Below are 18,549 nucleotides of genomic sequence, written 5' to 3' on the forward strand. Positions count from 1 at the left end.
GCTGGGTGGGTGTGACAGAGTCTTACCTCCACAGCTACATTGGCAACAAAGCTGATGTACCAGTTGGTAAGCACAGATGATCTGTGTGCTTTCCTGTGTGTCTCATGCACCCACTGATGATTTGTGGTAACATTAAGTATTGCTCACATGACTTTTGGCTCAAAATAACCATGCCCCAATGCAAATGAGGGCAATACCATGGCAATAGCACTGGCACAATCTGTGCACCAGTGCTATTTGTGGCACTGATCGAGCCACACAATTGTTAGTGTCCCAGTAGGTGATACAAATGAGTCCCAAGGAAGCTTTGAACTGATGCACTTGACCATAGCCCACCCAGAGAACTCATGGTGACAGACTAGGTAGTGCAGATCTGCTCCAGAGATGCTTATTTCACAACAAGCATTTATCAGGTACAGTTGTGATGGGCCATTACAGAACATACATTAAACATAAAGGGGCTTATTTACAAGCCCTTTGCACTGCTGGGATGTCACTTCTTACATTATAAAAAATGGTGCACTGGCCATGCAAGAGCCTTGTAAATAAGCCCAATAGTGATGTGCCGATGATCCGCCTTGGCATATCTGCCCATGGTAGTTACGGATTGATGAGGCCTGCCAGGCCTTACACTGCTTAGCTAACCTGTGAATGTGGCAAAGCACATATCAGTGTTCTTGTACAGCATTTCCTTTGCGAACGGTCTGGCCCCTTGATGCCCACTATGGCTATGCTGTTCTTTGCACTGGCTTGCCTGACTAAATACCTCTGAATGCATAGCAAATCCTGCATGCTGCCTGTGCATGGCCTCATGGAGGTGTTTTTAATGCCAGAGCCATTTGATCTGTCCTTACATATGAGACTCCCATTTTACATGCCTCATGTATGAGGTCCAATGTATGTAAGCTGAGGGCCCACTCACATGGTACTGTATCCAACGGTATGCCAGCTTGAATCTCACACATTTCAACATATCCAATGTGTGTTATTGTTAAATTTTGCAATAAAAGACTTAGGCATGCATGGAACGTGTCAGAACAGTATCAGGTACTCTGCAGCACTGACAGGTACAGATTAGAACTCACCTAATGTAAGGAACAAGTATGCATTATGTATAATGTATGTAGTGTACTCATTTCCTGGTGTCAACATTTAAGAGGGCATGGGTATTGCTATACCTTGCTGAGGATGGTATGTGAGTTATGTAGGTGCAGAGACTCATCAAAGTCAGCTACCATGGTGAAATATAGTAGTGATGAGGTTGTTGAACTGGTTCCACAGATTTGCCTACAGGTGAATGTTTTGGATCATCATATGCATGTGCACTTCAGCCTGCCTTACCGATGTGTATCATTCAGGTATGCCAACTGTGCCATTTGATTACTTATACCTGAAGGGTTACTTGGCCAATAGCTATGCGTATGCACTGTGCTTCTGTTGCATATAATATGTGTCTCCCAGGTTTACTGATGCGTTTTACACATTATGTCTTGTAGGTGGATCCCCAGCATACACACTTCATGAGGTGGATAACTTCAAGGACCCCAACTTCACCGGTGAGTGCCTTCATCAATGCTAATTGTTTAGTGTAAGGATTGAGTGCGATGTCAGATGCTGTGTGACTTGCCAGAATCAATGTGCATCTCCATCACAAATAAGCTTTTGTATGATGATTAGCGGATCAGGAAATGGGGATGTTAATTATTGCATGTCTATTAGCCTCTGACTACTGTCAAGGAAAATGGATTGCCAATTTGGAATGGACCACATGATTGAGGTTATAACAGGGCAGCCATGATCACAGTGGCAGACTACGTAAATGTATGTGGTAGTGGATACACATCTGAACATAGCCATGGTTGTGAAGAATTCAAAATCCATGTCAGTTGCACATGCTATGATATTGGGAGCATGTAATGTGTGGTGGCATGGTCAACCATGGACTTACAACAGTTCAGATAGGAGAGGTTCCATATGCCTCTGCTTGAGGTGAGGTATTTATCCAGCGTCCATTGTTACATTTCATACCTGCCAAGTGTTCAGTATAGTTAGTAATGTGTCCTGCTATGGATGCTTGCCATATCAGTTACACTACTTTGTGAGACAATACATCTACTTTGCAGATATTTCACATCTTACTGTGGTGAATGCCAATGGCATAAATGCCATTGCAGGATGCAGAAGGCACACTAATGTTCAGTAAAGATGACGTGTACAGTTCCATGGGTACCAAACAGCATTGTTACCAAGCATTCTAGGTGCTGACATGGTTATCCCTAGATGTGCCTAGGTGTTGCAAGTGCATTGTGCAGCAATTGTCCTGCCTTCATAATTGGCCCTTAGTAAATATGATATGATAGATAATAGGCATGTGTAGGCTCACTCTAAGCTGCAAGATGAATATAGGCTGTACCTATGATGTTGTGAAAATAATATTTTTTCATTATGTATGTAACTGTTCCTAGTCACTCTTTGACTGACAGTTATCCTTGTTGCTTAAACAGACAACTTGAACCCAGAGCAGCTGAAGAAGCATAACCTCAGACAACAGTGCTACTTCCACCTTCGAAGAGTCGCTAATGCACACAGGGCCATGAGGAAGTGACACGAAGAGTAGAAGGCTCTGGGCAAGTGTAGTCTTTCCTCTGGGACCACCAACAATGGACAAAAGAAGCTCAGGCAAAAATGGACAGCCAGGTCAAGGTACCTCCAAAGCAATGGTAACCAGCACCTCCACAAGCGTACCATCCCAACCACCTGGCCCCACACTTCAGGCTAAGGGAGAGGCCTGCTCATTTGAGCTTGATATCAAGAAGGACCTTTCAGACGTAAAGGTGCGGGTGGCTGTGCCAGGCTATAACACAGCTCCAGGAACTGAAGCAGGCCGTGGGAAGACCCAAGCCATGGGAGCCACAGGAAGCCTTTCTGCCCTTCCCCTATACATAGTTATAATATTGGTCATGATGTTTTTATAGCTTAGTTTAGGTTAGTTAGTGTAGTGATAGTGATAGTGTAGGGGTAGTGGTTTTAGGGGTTTTGTAGAGGAGGGTTGGGATACTTTGTGTTTTTTGGGGTGAGGGTTGATGTGTTTCATATGTGTGGAAAAACAAAAAAATACGATTTTTTTAGGATTCTATATGTAGTTAGTTGATATTTAGGTGTTGTTTCTGTTGTCCTTGTGTGAAGACGTGTCTTAAGTAACCCTGGGCGGAGTTCGCGGAGTTCCATTATGCAGAACTCCTCGAAGTGCACAAAAAACTCTGCTGCACTACATGGAGCTCCGTGAGCGGCGGAGTTTCTTTAGATAAATGCAGTTCGGGGTGATTGTCAGTGCCAGGTGCTTGCTCGCACTGTGCAATCATCGCGAATGGCATCATGCACAGCGCAAGCGGGTGCTGCTTCCTTTCTGCTGCTCGAGTAGATTTTTACTTGAGGGCAGCTTCCTCAACACAAGCATCCGTTTTCTCAATACGAGCGGTCGTTAGCATACGCGACCACTCGCAATGAGAAATCTGACCTCCCGCGTTGAGAAATCTCACCAGGAGGTTGACTTTCTATGCTCGCGCTCGCCAACTTGATGTTGACGAACCCGAACGAGGAAAAATCTCGGCGGGAGGTTGGATTTTCCTCGCTCGCACTCGCCATCTTGACATTGAGTGTGAAAAACTCTGCAAACTCCGCGAGCGCAGTTCACTGCCCAGACTTAGTCTTAAGGGGGTGGGGGTTTGATGTTTATAATGTTGTGCTAAATGTGTAGAGTAAATTAGGTTAAGTTAAGGTGGTTTTTGATAGTATGGAGGATAAAATAGTGTAGATTAGGTTAGATTAGTTAGTTAGTGTAGGGCATGTAATTTTAGTAATTAAAATTTTTCTATTGTCATTAAATGTAATTGTTTGCTAAATACAGGTCTACATCAATATTTATTGTGTGGGAGTTAGCCTGTGTGGTCAGGTAATGGTATGTACATGCTTTTTCTTTGTTAGCAGTGTTAGGCAAAATATGTGAGTTGGTATCTTGCCTATAAACAGGGATCTGTGAAGTTGGCCATGGCTTTAAATTATCTATCTTCAGGCAGTGTTAGGCAGTGCTTGTGGAAATCATGATGGGAATGGTACACAGTGCAAAACGTATTCACATACAATTTCTGTGTGTGGGTACGTCATGCGTTATGCTTTGGAGGGATGTTGTGTTCAAAACATTTGCCCAAATTATAGGTTTTTGACTCGCACACTGATGGCTGACCCATACCCACTGACACTTGCAGCATTTTCTTATCAGCCCAATGTTTTTCCTTGCTAGTATCCATGGGTAGACCTGGCACTTGTGGTACGACTTAATTGTAGGGGTGGACGGAATTTGCGTAGTCGCGCTACACAAAGCTCTGTGAAACGGTAAAAAATCTCCGCGAGCATGCAGACATTCCGCAAACAAGCAGAATTGCTTGTTTGCAACGCTTTTTCCCTGTTCGAGAACGCTGTTTGCATGCTCGGGGGAAAATATCTTGTGAACACGCATTTTGAGTACACGAACAAGCAAAAAATTCTGCGAAGCCGCGGAATGCAGAATTTTGGACAATTCCGCGTTCTCTGCAGTACGCAAAATTACCCAAATTCCGTCAATTCCGCGAGCGGAACGGAATTTACCGCCCAGGCCTATTTAATTGACCATTAACATTGACTGTATGACACCAGTTGAACTTCATGCTTGCAACTGTGAGTAAAACTTGCTAGTCAACATACACATATAGTTCACCAAATATGTTACACTGTCACTGCCTAGCATTGTCCCTGACTCCACAAAACGCATGTCCCTTTGGAAAGTAGTTGGTGTATTTGCCTCACAGAATGCCCAATGGTCAACTTAGTCCTGACTCCATCAGACAGACAACACACAGACTGAGTGCATTTATTCACATGTGAAAATGATGATGTGGCTCACAGGTACCATTCATTGAACAACAACCCCAAAAGATGTTTTGAGCCAGTTGATGTCCAGACAGAGTCCATGGGGGGTAACATGTCATGGGACATGTGGAAAAGAAGAGTGCTTCAGTGAGGAGGATGACAACAATGCCATTTGGGAGGATAGGGTGCATTTACAGTCCAAAATGGTCAAGGTGAACAGGGCAAAATCAAAATGAGGACAGTGGCAGCTGATGTTACCTGGCATGTTCATACGTACAGGGCAAAGGAGAAAATGGGTAATTGGTACAATAAATGATACTGGACACTTTTTAATTGGAAAGAGGTGCAGTTCACATCTTCCTCCTCTTATGTGTGCAGTGTCTCCTGTGAGGGGGGTGTTGCAGGTACAGCAGCTGAGGTAGGCACACACACATCAGGGGAGGAAGATGTGAATCCCATGCCTGCAGCAGCATTCATCTGTGCCAACACATGGGGCAGCAAAGCAGCGAGGGTGATCTGCTGATTTTGCAACACAGCAATAACATTGCAGTGGTAGGCACCCTTGGCAGCAAGGTTGGAGGCCTGCTGCCTCTACATGGACTCCAAATGGTTCTCAGTGCCCCCATCTAGTTGGCCACCTCGCTGGTGCCACTTTGGCAGGGCATTTGTTCATGCCTTTGCCTCATGACACCAGTAATGTCAGCCAGGTACTGCTGGGGGCCACGTAGTGGAGAGTAGGTGCCCCTGATAGCGTCAGTGTTATCCCTGTTGGGACTGAGGCACCCATGGACTCCCTCCAGGGTGGCCGCAATGGTCTCAATGCCTGCTCTACCACACATGGACTTCTACTGCAGGACATTTGAAGTTAATTTCTGGGTCCTTGGAGTCCAGGGCTCTGGATGGGGTGATACGTGGTGCATGTTGTTTGGAAGGCAAGGGATGCAGTGCACCCCTGTGTTTTCCCTTGCGCAGGCACTAAAAAAAGCTGCCGAGCACCAACACAGACACCCTTGTGCCATGGTGCAAGGGTGTCTGTGTTGCAAGGATGATTGTTTATGTGCAAGTGTCATACAGAGGAAAGTGAAACACTAACCTTAAAGCCGGATACAGCAGGAACGATGGTTGAAGCGAATTAACCCATGCCCCTATATGGAGATACCCATGAGTATATATATATATATCACACTCCACAGATAACACCACCATAGGGGAAAGGGAAAAAGGGACAAAAGAAACAATAACGTTGCCGCTGCTTAGTACAGAATAGGAATGTCTTCAGAAGATGTAGACCTCTCTCCTACAATCCACCCGTCTGCACTGTAAGTGAGACACAACACATAAGAACTTCCCCCTATATGTTAAACCACCCTATCCCTCTATGTGTCATGTACTTACTTATATTGCAGCTGTGCATCTCCCAACAGAAAAGGCAGAAAAGGAAAAAATAAATAAATAAGTAAAAATAAAATATACAGTTCAGTTCCACGAGGGATTGAGGTACTTATCTTACTGCAGATAATCCTCTGGAAACGGTGAATGTCCCTTCCATGTGGCTGCTCCAAACCTTGTGGTATTTCGGGTATGACCAATCTGCTAAATGCCCAGCCTATCTTGCTCTCCTGAGCGTATTAGGCAAGGCTAATAGAACAACAAACAAATAACTGAAGCGCTTCTCCAGCGCGGAAGCAACCTCACTCGGGAGGCTGTCAGGTTAGGAGGAATAAGTGCTCAGCTCTTTCTCACTCTCCTGAGCGGAGTAGGCAGAGACTCGGACTAAATAGCTGAAGCGCTTCACTAGCGCGGATGCAACCTCACTCGGGCTTCTCATATAACACAGGGTAGTTCCGCTACCACTAGGCGGCTTAGAAGCGGCAGTGTTTTGCCTGAGTTATGTTTACCGAGTGCAAGACCCTCTAGTTCTGATCGTTTTCTCCGTTTGCTCGATACTGACGAGCGCATCACGGACACGCCTACCCAGGATGTAGAAAGGCAGTTCAAAGCATCAAGGAATCTACCACGCCACGGGCGCTTGAGACGCTGTACGATAGTGGTGTTCTGGGGAATAGTCTAATGAAAGAAAGTAGCCGTCCAGATGGCGGAATGTCATAAGTACACCAGGTCCAAAGTTCAGCAGTTTGTCGGATGCTGCTGCTTCACGTAATTTCACCTCCACAGGAAATTACTCGAGTGACAAGCCCTGAGCACAACAAAGGCGGGGCTTATGTACCCGCAGTCAGGTGCTTTAACCAGCCTTCCCTGATGGTTATGGGCGTTGTAGTTTACACTCAATCATTCATACAGTGTTCTGAGTATGCGCTCTATGTGCCTATCTCCGCCTAGCCATGACAGCAGGAAGGGACACCTTCCTGCACATAAACAATCATTAAAGGCAATTTTCTCCTTCCATGTGTGCTGCAAAATTCGGCACACATAGAATGAGCAAAAACAAGGAGAAATACAAGTATTTCTCCTTGTTGCACCTGTCTAACGTCTGCTTTTTTGTGGCATTAGATTTTGGCACGACCTTAGATTTACAGATCCTTCTATATCTGGGGCAGTGTCAAAAAGCAATGGGTGTTGAAGTGGAACACCCACAGCAACACCCATTGCACTCCCCTTTCATGCAGATACCTGCATGAACGGGTGCAATATTTACAAATTGGCATTAAGCCATGCAAAGTGAGTTAAGACCACTCAGTAAATATGGAGCAGGGCATTGCATCACTGGAGCATCCTAAAAAGTGAACTCCGGTGGTGCAATGCCCTTGTAAATATGCCCCCCCAGTTTTCAAAGACTACTGGGTCTATCCACCTCATTATCTCACCTTCCCGGACACATGTGCTTTGTGGTGACTAAGTAGTTCTTTCTATCCCTTGAGAGTTCCCTGTATAACATCCTCAGACTTGTACATGTGGCACAGTGATACATTTTTGGATCAGATTCCCTTCTGGCACATACCACATCTTCACCAAGGTCCACATGACATGTAGAATGTAGTACCATAATGGGCTGTTGTCTGTCATCTCTAACCAGCTACTACACAAATATGACCTAATCAGTCTCAGCAGTTCAGATTTATTTGTGAAGGTTCCTTGCAGAACACATGTCCATTCCCACCTCATGCAAAGCAAAGTCTCCCCAGTCAGACAGAGTGGCAGTTTGATGTGCACAACAAGCACCTACGATGCACTGCAATAGCAGGAGCTCACCAGGGCCACATACCATCATTTGTTTTGACACATATAGGGCATACTTTCCAGGACATTGTGCCACCAGAGCATCACTTCTTACAAAAGCTCCTTTCGTGCAATGCCCTGCTCCATGTTTACAAGGTGGTGCTAAGCCACTTTACATGTCTTAATGCCACTTTGAAAATATCGTCCCCTTTGACACTGATTTTTACTTCAAAGTGGCGTGCAATATGTGTTGCTGTAGGTGCTCCTACGGAATACCAATTGCTGATTGGCACTGCTCCAGATTTACAGGTAAACATAAATCTGAAGCAGCACCAAACACCAACATCTTTCAAAATCAGACTTTAGAGTGGATTGACGAGGATAAATACTTTTTGCTCCTCCTAGTTTGCTCTTTCTATGCATGCTGCATTCTGCAGCACACATAGAAGGAGCAAATCACCATTATTGATTGTTTACGTGCAGGCAGAGATTTAAAATCTGGCATTTAAAATTGTATACAGAACGCATCATGACCTTTAATCGCAGTATATAGCATTGAAGGCATGTCGTAATCCAGCTTAGACAAAGTAATGTTCCGTGTCCATTTAAATTCAACCGTCTGTATCTTATAACATTTTATAATATCCCATTGTATCATGCCAACATGTCGTATAACAGTCTGGAGAAATAAGGAAAAAAACATTAAACGTGACCTCCCCCTCCCACCCCTTCCTTCAAGGCGATTCAGCTCGGCGCAGCAGATTTGTTGGTGTCAACGTGCTGTGCCATTTTACTATAAATACGCCTGTTGCCCTCTGGTGTACATCACTTGTATTCACCCCCACACCCAGTCATATTTAGTAGATGAGAGGAGTTCAGGTGGTTCCTACCATGGCAGCTGACACCTATGTGCTCTGACCCTGCATGCCAGGACAGCTGCGTGAAATATAGTTTAAGCGGCACATTTCATAGACATATGGTGCAGTGCAGTGCCACAAACTATCCTGCTGTGGCAATTGCTGTGTGGTTAGGAAAGTGCAGGGTTGCGCTGTGGTTATAACAATACAACGCATCCCCGTGCTTTCCTCTATGCTTGTGCACAATCGGCTGGCTAGCACCAACACAGGTACCCTTGCACCTGCTTTGGCGGATGTCTGCTGTTTGTGCGCCGTCGCTAGCAGAAAAACAGGAATGTGCCACATCTTGTAGATACGGTGTATTCCTGCCCTTTTCTTTTGACGTAGGGTAGCACAGCTAGAAAGCTTGCAGCACTGCCCTACATTAAAATATTGTCAAAATGCCCGGGACCCTTTCATTGATGTCATGTTTAACCATAGATAAGCCATCATCCTACCCTTTTGCCTGCAGACAGTGCCACAGAGCGATGTGACATAGCTGCTTGCACTGCACGAAATGACCTAGTTAACCACATTGCCCCTTGTTGCAACTTAGCCTATTGCTGTTATAGTTAGTCATAGCCTGTACTGTCCTGTCCCTGAACTCCAACCATAGACTCCTCGGAGATGACAGTGGACACCTGCTCCTCCAAGGGATCCAACACCTCCTGGGACACTGACTACCACCTCCATTCTGCATAGCTGCCTTGAAATTGGTAGCCAGTTTCTCCTTTGTTCTGAGCTTGTAATTATGGCAGCGCTTTTTACAGTCACTCACTGTCCTCTTGAGTTCAGCAACGCTGTTCACCTTGTCCACTATGGTCTGCCATATGGCCTTTTTCCTCCCCAATGACATTTTGGAGCTGCCAAAGAGCTGGTGTGGGTGCTCCATCACCTCCATGATCAAGATCTCATTCTTCTCCTGAGTGAACGTGCACTGGTACTCTGGCTTGTCATACTGGCTGGTACAGCGGTTACTGGGGTTGTAGTTCTGGGCTGTGCTCACTCCTGGCTGCTCCGTTGCTGCTTTCAGATAAGTGTAACTTTTTCTCCATGTAGCTGCGTCTTTGTATTTTTTTAATGCTAATTGGTCGAATGTCACTTTTGTAGCATTAGCATCAAATTTGTTAATGACACCAAGCACACAAAAGTTTCAGTTTTTTCGACGATGTCCTCTTCCAAATACCATGGAACGAACGTCAGTGTTGTAAATACAACACTAACATACCGTAGCTGTAATTGTTTGGGCACACCACCACAGTGGTGCGCCAGTTCTTCTAAATATATCCACAAGTGGTTTGGAATTGGAGTTCAAATTCAAGATTAAAGCAGTTGGGTTTTAGAACCTTTCTTAGGAAGAGCATGTGCTTGGTGAACTTTAATAGTTCTGGGTGCACACTCCACGGAGGGCTGTGAAAGGGCAAACTACTCTCACCTGTTATATTTTTGGTGGTCTATCAAGCAACTTTCCACTTGACATAAATGACCCTTCTTTCTCACCAGAAGCATTTTGGAACTCAACCAAGTCAGTATAACACTGTATATGTTGCCCTCCTGAATCTTCCTGCGAGTAAATGGCAATAAAACAAGCATTTACAATGCAACGGTCTCGCCTTTAGGATCTTAAAAGTATTTAGCCATGCAGCACATTATCCTGGGTATCATATTAACTCTTCTCATTTAGCCTTACACAACTGCTATAACCAGATGAAAAGAGCATTTGTTCTCAATGGGGCACCATGGAAAGGGGTTAAGGTAACTGTTAGTCCCAAACAATAAAGTTTGACAAAAACCAATATGCATTGACAAAGCTAATGCATTGACAAAGTCAAAAGACTGGCAGCATAAGTCGGACCAGCTAGCTTTGCAAATGCTTGTGTTGCTTTGTCAGGGACGTGGAGCAGCAGAGGAATGTGGAGGTAAAGAACAGTGTAGTATGAAACTAAAACTGATCATGAGCAATAGCTAGACTGAAACAGAAGCGTGTTCTGTACTCGAGAAAGACACGAGCCGAACTTGAAATATGATCTGAGAAACAAATGTGATCTGCGAAACTTGTTATGGTTTGAGATCAGGCTAACCTTGCACAGTGGGGTCATGGAACCCATTCTACAAACTTCAGAATTAAAACTTGCACTGGTAGCTCTGTACAATACAGCACCCCAAGCATTCTGAAATCTAAGCAGCTTGTTATGAGTGAAGCGGTAATTGCGAGCTTATACCGCTAAATATCGCATGTGGAGGTCTTTGCTGAGTGTGTTATTAAGTCACAGAATAAGTGCTAACTCAAATATGCGCGTAAATCTTCTGCCATCAATTCTGTGTTGGGTGACACCACAGAGGAATAATGTGAAATGAACACAGCATGTTTTTCCAAGTTACACCAATGCGTCAGTGGGGTAACAAAATTTTAGCCTCCACCCCTCCCCCCCATGAACTGTAAGGGGTCCCTCTACAATCATCTGACCTCGCGCTGTTTTCAAACACCTTGCCCTTACAAGGAAGCCAACATGTTCTGTAGGCAGGGAGACATCACTGCGTATGAAAAAACATTTCAGATGTTCTTGATACACAAAATTGGGGTTCCAGAAGTAAAAATGATTGATGATATGGAGAGATCTCAGGGCACAGACGTAGCATCATAAGTATATCAAAGATAACAGTGAGCAAAAATGCTGCCGATGTGCTATTGAAAAGTCAATTTGCAGCGCACCAATGGATGTTGTTACTGGTATTTTATCTTTCGTATTTCTCAATTCCATCATATTCCTAGTCTATGTTTCAATCAATCAATCAACTTTGCTCTGAGGCATAATATGCGGGGCAAGATTGCATCCAACTGAATCCACCGCTCTAACCTCTCCCGCAGCCAGTCCTCGAGTTACTAAACATGTGAGGATTTTCGGAGCAGGCGTTTTGGGTCACGGCTGCCTCAGCGGACAAGCGGCACTGGCTGATTGTTCGGATGTCGACTCTTTTGCCTCAGGTCTCTCAGCAGGGGCGTCCTTTGACTGCAATGGCGGGGCACAGTGGAAAAGGTGCTAAACAATGGGATGCCCTCCCGGCTCTTTCTTTATCGACGATAACTGGCCAGCCTCCCCCATGGCTTGAGACAGCAACAGGGATTCGGACCAGTGGCACGGCGTGCTAAACATAAACAAAGCACTTTGTGATTTACACAAGTCCTATTGCATTGAAGACATAAACAGAACCGGCTCGATTGTCCAGCTGCTTAGAAAGTGAAAGCGCGCACGGCGCTCTAAACGTAAACAAAGCAGGTCGTGATTTACATCAGTCCTATTGCATTGAATATACAAAAAGACATGAACGGGAGTGGGGGGCGAGAAGTCACAGACTGAGGGAGGGGCGGGGAGGGGCCTGGGGGGGGAGACAGGGAAGAAAATACTGTTAGGAGTAAAGGGGCCAGTAGCCATGGAAGGACACAAATGATGACTGAGGAGGGACTAACAAGCCTCAAACCAATCAGAAAGCAGCATTTAAGACAAAAGCCAATGGGCAGAGAGTGGACGGAGCTTCCACGAAGCTTCCACACTACAGTGTAAACTGCATGCCTCGCAAAGCGATGGCAGCGCATTCGTGCTGCATCGCTAGGCGAGACCGAAAAGAAAATAGTGTTAGAAGTAAAGGAGCCAGTAGCCGTGGAAGGATACAAATGATGACTGAGGAGGGACTAACAAGCCTCAAACCAATCGGAAGGCTGCACTTAAGACAAAAGCCAATGGGCAGAGAGTGGGCGGAGCTTCCACGAAGCTTCCACACTACAGTGTATACTGCATACCTCGCAAAGCGATGGCAGCACATTCGTGCTGCATCGCTAGGCGAGACCTAAAAAGAATATGCGCATTTGACAATATGGCAAGTTATGTTTGGCACACAAGTGAGTGTCAGATCCATATTGCAGTAAATCTAGCACGTTGTAACTTGGGAACAAATATACTGAACAATTTTGCAATTCATAGCCATGCATTTTGCAAAATCAGAGGGTTTGCAAACTGATTATTACTGCAAGAAAATAATAATAATAAAAAACAATAAGCATACTTGACAATATTGCAAGTTATGTTTGGTGCAAAAGTGAGTATCAGATCCATGCAGTCACAGTATTCTTGTCATTTGTGGAGCCTGCCACATCTTACTAAAACGTTTCGAATATCCCTGGTCTAAACTGAAGGTACAGAGGGGCATATTCACAAGAGCATTGCGCCACCGGAGGGTCACATTAACCTATGCTCTAGTGGCACAATGCCCTGCTCCATATTTACAAAGCAAAGCTAAGCCACTTTGCGTGACTTAACACAACTTTGTACATATCATACACTTTCACATAGGTATCTACATGAAAGGGGCACTCAACAGGTGTTGCAGTGGGTGTTCCACCGCAACAACCATTGCTTTTTGACGTTGCCCCCAGATTTACAAGGATCTGTAAATCTGAGCAGTGCCAAAATCTAACGCCACTGAAAAGCAGGTGTTAGAGTGGCGCAACGAAAAGAAAAACTTTTATTTCTCCTCGTTTTTTGCTGTTTCTATGTGCGCTGCATATGGCAGCAGCACACATAGAAGGAGTGAAGAACCTTTAATGATTGTTTATGTGCAGGTAGATATCCCTTCTTACACATAAACAATCATACCTACAACACAAGGCGCAAGGGTGTCTGCATTGTTGCTAGGCAGCATTTTAGCGCCCGCACAAGGGAAAACACTGGGGTGCTGCGTATTCTTGTGAATACGAAGCATCCCTGCAGTTTTTTAAATGACGCAGCACTGTGCAGCTAAATTGCTTGCTGCGTCATGCTGCTTCATTTCTTTGTGAATGTGCCCCAGAGTGCATTTCAGGCACAGTAAATTTGGTAATTTTAAAATCTTTTCCTGTATTGAAATCTAGATAACCTCCCTGTAGGCTACCTGAATGTAACTTTGAGTTCATTGTTTACAATTTAAAATACTAATATCTTTCTTTCAGGGTCTCCAGTCTGTCATCCTCAGTTGAACTGGGATCTCTCCAGAGTTTCCCCAGCTACAACAGTGTTAATAATTTTTGACTTGTGACAGCCAGCTAGCCAGGCCTGGCTTTAGTGCAGCCGCACCTAGAGCTGACCTTGGGAGGGCACCCTGTTTAGAAATCACATGGGCTTAAAAGCACATGTTGCAGAATTCCTCCTATGTCCAGCTGTTCTCAGGCAACAATAAACATGTCAAGATAACACTGGTGATTAATCTTCCTGCTGTAGAGAGATTGGAAAGTTGTCTAGCTACAGTTTTAACTCATCATAATGTTGGGCAGAGGGTTAATATGTCTGCTGGAAAAAACATGTACCATTCAGATCACAAAAATGTGTCTTATATGGATAGCTCAGTGAGTTACTGATTTTGTCACAAAAATCCTTTTGTTACTTGCAATTCATAAGTTACAATCCCAGTATCACACAGAGCCCTTTGAACTGTCATCAAAGAGCTGCCTGCAAATTGCATGGAATAGGTTAGAACGTTCTGTTTCCCCAGTCTTTCATTATCCTAATGTTGCTAAAAAGGGTTTGTTTAGATAGCAATATTGTAAAATACAAGGTGCTCCAAATGGTGAGTAAAACTTGAAGTTTAATTGAACATAGGCACAGTACATGTTTCAATGGAGAAAGACAGCAGTAACTGAAATCTTGGGGCTCTGGAACATGGAACCAGGAATGTACAACGCAGGTACATGGTTCCGTATTCCAAGCAGGAAAATTGCACAAAGGTAGAGGGAAAAAGGGAGAGAGAGATGCAACACATTTCACCTCTAACAAAACAAAGGAAAGAGGAACGGAGAAAAGAAAAAAGAATGATTAAGACAAATATCTAGCAGGTAAAAACCTGGCTCGGTTATTACCTTTGACTCTGGACGCTACAGAATGGGAGGACGAGAGGAGTTGCAATTTGAATTGGGAGAGTCACACAATGGTAAAGTTACATCTCTGTCTGTGCTAAACCCTAGAGGCTTACACTTGGCAACTCTCCTCACATTCCACACTCTCCCATCCTGGGTAATGACACTGTTCTTGCAAACCTTAACAATCTTGATGGGATGACCAAACTTGGAAATCCCTTTTGCCAAGAAACCAGGTTTTTTTTATCCTAACCCATTCTCCTACAGTAAAATCAGATACTTTCACATTCATTTTAGAATCAAATAAAACTTTCATCCTGTTTTGTTTTTCTTCTACATGCTTAGCGACAAGATTGACATCAATGCTGTAATCAGCTTTGTTAACTTTATTAATCCACCAAGGGCAAATATCCGAGGTAGGTTCTCTGCCCTTCAAAAAACTGAAATGGCTCACTCCCGTCACAGAATGAGGAGTGATACGGTACATCCACAACCTCTTCCTTACCACATCCCTCCAAGGTTCACTGGACAGGTAAGCAGATTGAATACCATCCTTAAGAACGGGGTTAAACCGCTCTACTTGGCCGTTCTCTCTTGGTTCATACAAGGATGTGGTCACATGCTTAATGCTACACATATGGAGGAAACTCTCCATCTCCTGAGATGTAAGTTGTAACCCATTGTCTGTTACTAGAACTTCGGGGAAACCCTCACAAGCAAAAACATCTTTAAAAAATGTAATGATGACCTGAGTGGAGGCGCTAGTCACAAACTTTACCTCAGGCCACTTGGAATGATAGTCTATCATGACAAGAGCGAAACGAGCATTAGAAGGCAGATGTCTAAAAGGACCCGAAACATCAAATGCTACCTTTTGCCAAGGACACTCAGGCCAAGAAACAGGTTTAAGAAGGACAGAAGAAACCTGGAGCATCTTGTCACTACTGATGCAGTCTGGACATTCTCTTACAGCTCTATCAACCATTTTGTCGAGACTAGGCCACCAAAAATTGGCCCGGATAAGGCGCTTCATGGAGGACATACCTAGGTGTCCCTGATGGGCAAGCAATAACATTTTCTTTTGCATGGAAACGGGAGGAATGATTTTACCTCCTTTGAAAAGCGATCTACCATCTTCGTCAAATTACATTAGAGATATGACAAAAAGGAGCAATTTCGGTGGTGGCAGACTTTTCTCTGGCCCAACCTTTTTTTAAACACTCAATAACCAGTTGGCACACAACATCATTATTCATTTCTGTCACCCACTCCGATTCTGGCAAACACACAAATTCCTGAGAAACGAATTCCTTGATAGTTGCAACTATGTCCACTTCTTGTTCATCTAGGGATACACCAACATCAGAACAGGGTAACCTTGATAAGAAATCGGCAGTACCATTGCTCTTGCCAGGAACATAAACAACTTCAAAATCATATTCCTGTAACCTGGAAGTGGGACGAGCAATACGAGCCCCCCCCCACAGGAGACAAGATTCCAACAAGGGGATTATGGTCAGTCCTAAGTATAAATCTGTTTCCCCACAAATAGTTGCGGAAATGTTCGTTGGCCCAAATACATGGCAACAATTCCCTCTCAATGACAGCATACTTCCTCTCAGTCACAGAAAGAGTCCTAGAAGCAAAAGCTACACACCTCTCTTCTTTTCCGGAGTACTGACTAAGTACTCCACCTAAACCGTAAAGGCTAGCATCAACAGAAATAATACATTTTTTGTTGATGCAAAAGGACTTAAGAGTGGGAGCATTGACTATCTCATTTTTGATCTGTTTGAAGGCTGTCTCTTGTCTCTCAGACCGGATAAACTCAGTGGACTTCCTGGTAAATTCCCTGAGAGGCTCCATCTTAGTGGCAAAATTTTGTATGAATTTGCTGTAATACTTGCACAAACCCGCGAAAGAAGAAGTTTCTCTATTGTCAGGAGAGGGAGCATTGATGATAGCATCTACCAAAGACTTTTTGGGCACTACACCATCTCCTGAGAGTGTATGACCAAGATATTCCACTGATTTACTGACAATTTTTCATTTTTCAGCTTTAAGTGTCAAACCACACTTTCTCAACCTCTGGCAAACTTCTTTTACATGTTGGGAGTGATCATCCTTATTTTTGGAAAAAATGAGGATATCATCCTGAAAACATTTCACAAAACTGCTGACATCTTTAACAATATGATACATGGCCCTCTGAAACACAGATGCAGCTGATGCCAGCCCGAAAGGCATCCTCTTGAACTGAAATAACCCATGAGGTGTGATAAAGGCAGTGTAATTTGTGGAGTCTCCAGTAAGTTCAATCTGATGGTACGCAGACCGAAAATCGAGTGTGGAAAAAATACAGGCACCATCCAACATGCACACCATTTCGTTTATATTGGGAAGAGGGTGGCAATCAGCCACGACATTGGCATTCAATGCTCTCATACCAACATACAACCTAATACTCTTGTCAGGTTTTTGGGCTAAAACAATTAGAGAAACCCATTCGGATGACTCAATTTCCTCAATGATGCCACCCATGACCATGTCATCCAACATCTTCTTCAATTCAGCTCTAATGCTGATGGGTACACCCTTAGCTTCTGATTAATAGGTATAGATCCCTCTCTTACTTTGATCCTGTGGCTGAATCCAATAAGTTTTCCAAGTTTTTCAGAGAATACATCAGGGAATAATTTTGTAAAATCAAGATCAGCAGAGGTTAGTTATAGAACAGACACGGGGTCCCTGTTCCTAGGGTTCAATATAATACCCAGCTTGGCCTGGTTCCGCCACCCTAAAACATTGACACCTTTAAATGCTACATAAAGTTTGATTATGGCCATGCTCTCTTTAAACTCAATAAGAACCTCCTTGAAACCTATGTAATCGATGGTGGAACTGTCAAAATTATATGCCACAATATCAGGTTTGCACAAAGAGTTTAGGTCAAACAGATCTCCATAGGATTCTAAACAATAATCTTTAGTGATAATGGTCCAAGGCGACCCAGAGTCTGCCATTAACTCCAGTTCCCTTCTCAGAACATGTACAAAACATTTGGGGGAACAAATCTTGTCGACCTCAGAGAGGTCAAATGAATGAATGGAAACCACAATTCTAGACTCTACATTTTCCTGGGTATGGTCACAATTTGAAATATCACAAGAAATGTTCCCTTTGGAAGAGGAAGGAAAACTCTTTCTCGTGTCAGGGGCACCCTTCTTGGAATCCTTGCACATCTTTGAAAAGTGGCCTGAAGTCCACAAATACTGCCTTCCTTACCTATAGCAGGACAAAGTGGAAATGAAGCCAGGTGCCCTGGATTACCACACCTGTAACAGTAGAATTTTTGTTGGGTTAAACTTACTCTTATTGTTGGATAAATCTTTTGAAGTGGTGGGATTGACACTGTTAACCTCACTGGAAGTGAGGCTTTTAGTCTTTTTATTCAGTGACTTCTCAGATTGCTCCAGTGCTTTGGCAGTACTGATGGCAGTTTCTAAATTGGGGTCACCCATTATCAAGATTTGCTCTTGTACTTTTTTGTTTCTCAAATGGACAATGATTTGGTCTCGGATCATTTCGTTAGTTATTAAACCAAAGTTGCAGTGCAAAGACAGGGCACGGACAGCGGTTAAAAATTCATCAAATGTCTCTCCCTCTTCTTGAGCTCTGGTATAAAAT

This window comes from Triturus cristatus, chromosome 3_2 (genome assembly GCF_964204655.1).
Source record: "Triturus cristatus chromosome 3_2, aTriCri1.1, whole genome shotgun sequence".
In the NCBI taxonomy this organism is placed as follows: domain Eukaryota; kingdom Metazoa; phylum Chordata; class Amphibia; order Caudata; family Salamandridae; genus Triturus; species Triturus cristatus.